At 48.6% G+C, this 4,271-nt stretch overlaps 1 long non-coding RNA gene across 1 annotated transcript; it reads right to left on the reverse strand.

The window, feature by feature from the left end:
• Positions 1-696: 696 nt before the first annotated feature.
• LOC148057120 (uncharacterized) lies at positions 697-3,920 on the reverse strand. Its single transcript, XR_015701891.1, has 2 exons — positions 3,770-3,920; positions 697-1,293 (listed from the first exon to the last, which is right to left on the reverse strand). It is a non-coding gene; the product is annotated as an uncharacterized LOC148057120 (long non-coding RNA).
• Positions 3,921-4,271: the final 351 nt, after the last annotated feature.

A 4,271-nucleotide genomic window follows, 5' to 3' on the forward strand; every position in this document is an offset into this window, starting at 1 on the left:
TGTTTAATTACTTTAGAACAGTCAAACCTGAAAGCTAAAAATTGTGCCTCAGTCCAGGACTCCAAGAAACAGAAGCTTTCATGCTGAAATTGAGGCAAAAAAGAGAATTAACTGAAAAGGCTTAATCAGCCTGTTCTGAGGTTTGAAAAGTAACCACCGGTATGAACAGTTTTTTCTTCTCCCTTCAGAAACCTAATGATTTTCATTTGTATTTAGTTTGCTTAGCTACTTCACAAATCAATAAAATAAAGATCAAGCAGTCCATAAAAGTATACTGAGAGTCTTTTCATTTTGTCATCACAAATGGGTGATGACAGACGTACTATCTCATAGTTAAGCATCATTGGCCTGAATGGCAAAAACAAGCTGCAAAAAAAGGCAAAGCTGTTTATGAGCATATATGTTGCTGACCAAACTTCAGCATAAGTAAATCAACATAGAGTTGGTGAAGACTGCAGAACTGTGCCACTTAACATCAGCCAGTGGTCTGGAACTGTGTGTGTACAGAAAGGCTTTAATAAAAACAAAGTTAAGTCATCTTAAATTTATTCCCTTAGAACCTAAGAAGTCAAACATGAATTGGCGATCACTGTACATCTGAGAAATGACTTGTGTAGCGTTCGTTACATATCAAGGTTATACCGGCGGATCTCCAGCCGACCCGGGCTGGGGAAGGAACAGTCAGCACACACAGTGTGGGTGTTCAGCTTCAATGTTTATTGCGCAGTAGTTTACCTTTATACTCCCAGCAGTAGGTGTGTCATGTTATAAGGGGCGGAGACAAGGGAGGGTCGACCCTTAACTCTTTCAGTACAGCGCGTGATCTTCCGGTCGCCAGCCCTTATCTTTACTACATTTCCCCCTCCCTTAGCTCCAGTAGCTCTGGATCTCGCTGGGGAAGCTGCATGTAAAATAATCGATATGTGGTAAGACTTCTTAATATACGACTCATAGAACGCATAATTAAGCGTAACAGACAGGGTAATAGCACAACAAGGTCAAGAACAAGTAACAAGACTATGAGCCCGGTTATTAAAAGTTTGGGCGTTATTAACATTCCAGTTTTGTAAGCCTGGGATAGTGGAGCTCTGGTTTGACTTGTGGCAGCAACTGTCCTCCTTATCTCTAGTGAAGTAGGGGGGTGAACAATAGACAGGTAGAGGCTTGTCCAATAGCCGGCATATACAGACACGCATCCATTACGTTCATGGATTTTGCCCAATCCAGCCAGTAGTTCATCGCGGCTCCCTCATTGCTCCCCCACACCATCAGGATGCATAGGGAAATGGTAACCTGTCAAGATAAGACTCAATAAATTGATTAATGTTTATGTGGTCGAATATTTCGACTGGGTACCCATTCTAGCATCCCTTTCTCGGTTTGCACACACGCATACCCACGTCCCAGGCAACGGAGGGAATACGGGCCCCTCCATTCACGGGTTTGCAGGTCCTGTACTTGAACCAAAGGGTAAGGCCCTTCGTTCTCATCGAGCCGGAAATGTGCCTGGGTTGCAGTCTGGGTTTTATAGGTGTTCCCTCAAATGGTATGATTTAAGGTAATTAGTGCCGTTGCCAACAGACGCTGTGCCCGAAATAAGGGAGGGTCAAGGGGAGGGGGAACCCCTGTTTCTGGGCCTATATTCTCCCCCTCCCTTAGTCGGTCGAGTAACCCTTTTAATGTGCGATGCGCGCGTTCTACAATGCTTTGGCCCGTACTGTTGTAGGGAATACCATGACTCAACTGAATATCCCAGCGTGCGCAGAAGTCCTTTGTCTTCTTGCTAACATATGCCGTTCCATTATCTGTTTTAATTTTTTGTGGAATGCCCAGTTGCGCCATACAGTCCTGCCAATGTAAAATAACTGCGAGAGCATTTTGTTTAGCATGCATAGTCGCTAAAATAACTCCACTGCAGGTATCAACTGTAACATGCAGATACTTACGTGGATTAAAGGGTTCATAAATCGTAACATCAGACTGCCATATTTGGTTGGGCTGCAACCCTCGAGGGTTTACCCCTGCCTCCCAGAGGGGACCTTTGGAACACACAGGATAAGCAACAATCACAGAGCGAGCACCTTGCAAAGTAATACCAGTTCGCTTTCCCACTGCCCCAGGGGTAAGGGGTCCCTCTGGTAGCTCAGGTATCACTGGCAGTGCCGGGGGAGCCCTACCACCCCCCCTAGATGTCGTCAGCCGTGACGCTGGTTCTCCTTGTTCCTCAGATCTTTTCCTGCGCTCTGCTCTCTGTGTGTCCAGCACCCGTCGATCACTGGGATGCAACGGGGCGTCCTCAGAAGGTGATGGTGTCTTGCCCTCCTTTTCTCCTTCCCGCCGTCTTCCTTCACGTAGTTTGCAGTACCGCTGGGATCCCACATTGGCCCCCGGGACCCAATCCAGCAACCTATCAGTCAGCTCCCTTTCCACACATTGTTGCAACTCGCCCCACGGGGAATTGAGTAGGTGGCGGATCTGCTGGTGCAGAAGGTGCTGAAGGTTCCGTGGGTGGCTGCTCTAGACTCCCCACTCGTAACGGGAACACCTTTCCCGACTCCTTTGTTCCCGCTGCGCCATAGCCTCCCTGCACCTCCCCTTCCTCCGTTGGCTCAGTCCCCAGTAACGACGGCCCCGTCTGTGCCCCACAGGCCACCCCTTCAACTCGAGTTCACACTGGAATTCCAGCCTGTCCAGTACAGCAGTACAGAAAAACAGCAGAGATGCCCTGGCCATCGGCCAGCCCAGGCACATAGCCATTGCTGTTATCAAAATGTTCCCAGGCACAGCGGAGTAAGATGATAAGCAGTTCAGCAGTACAGCAAGCAGCAAAAGCAAAAAGCAGCCACTAATGAGCATTAGACTCTAATATACAGTAAGGCAAGCAAGCCCCGTGGCAAGCACAGAAACCTGCCGATTAATAGCTAAACAGCAATAACAGCTATAAATTCGATCTAGCACATTCCAGTTAAATCTGTGATTATCTTGAACCCTTCGAGCCCCACGTTGGGCGCCAAAAAGGACTGTCGTGGTTTAACCCCAGCCAGCAACTAAGCACCACACAGCCGCTCGCTCACTCCCCCCCCGGTGGGATGGGGGAGAGAATTGGAAGAGTAAAAGTGAGAAAACTCATGGGTTGAGATAAAGACAGTTTAATGGGTAAAGCAAAAGCCGCGCGCGCAAGCAAAGCAAAGCAAGGAATTCATTCACTACTTCCCATCGGCAGGCAGGTGTTCAGCCATCCTCAGGAAAGCAGGGCTCCATCACGCGTAACGGTTACTTGGGAAGACAAATGCCATCACGCCGAACGTCCCCCCCTTCCTTCTTCTTCCTCCAGCTTTATATGCTGAGCATGATGTCATATGGTATGGCATAGCCCTTTGGCCAGTCTGGGTCAGCCCCCCCTGGCTGTGCTCCCTCCCAGCCAGCCTGTGTCCCCTCCGAGACTAAACCCGTTTGCTTTTCATTCCCAGGAACTTCATGCCCCATCAGCACGCTACGTGCGGCAAGCCAGCACCGCTTTGCCGCAAACCCCTTCTTGAGCACCCTTTCTACTGTTCCCGAGGCACGAAGCCGGTCACTGGCTCCTCCAACATTGCTTATGATCGCTTCTGTCAGCTCATTGCGTATTTTCCCCCAATTTGGGGTGTCCAAATACTTCTGTGGGAGTGCCGAGCACTCCCCGGCGTAGCATCCATTGGATGCAGTCGCCCGTGGGCCTTTTCCTTATCGCCCCATCCTCGCCCACCTCCGTCGCTACCGACTTTAGTACCTTTACGAGTTCTGCGAGCTCCATCGCTGCTACCTGCGGCCGATCACGTCGGGGTCACCACTATGTAGCGTTCGTTACATATCAAGGTTATACCGGCGGATCTCCAGCCGACCCGGGCTGGGGAAGGAACAGTCAGCACACACAGTGTGGGTGTTCAGCTTCAATGTTTATTGCGCAGTAGTTTACCTTTATACTCCCAGCAGTAGGTGTGTCATGTTATAAGGGGCGGAGACAAGGGAGGGTCGACCCTTAACTCTTTCAGTACAGCGCGTGATCTTCCGGTCGCCAGCCCTTATCTTTACTACAGACTTGAATCACAGAAAGAGGTAAAATTCTATTTCTCAGGAAAATATTTTTGCACAGTACATAATCTGAAAAATTCAAAGTGGTCATGTCATTGAAAATTACAGGCATTTTTCAAGGTGCTTGTAGGCTTATACTTTCTTTTATTTCCTTGGGAAGAATAATTGATTATTTTAGTTCTGAGTCTCATAAATTGAAT

The sequence above is a fragment of the Nipponia nippon genome, unplaced genomic scaffold, assembly GCF_047370975.1.
Source record: "Nipponia nippon isolate SJK-2023a ecotype South Korea unplaced genomic scaffold, ASM4737097v1 scaffold_10, whole genome shotgun sequence".
Classification (NCBI taxonomy): Eukaryota; Metazoa; Chordata; class Aves; order Pelecaniformes; family Threskiornithidae; genus Nipponia; species Nipponia nippon.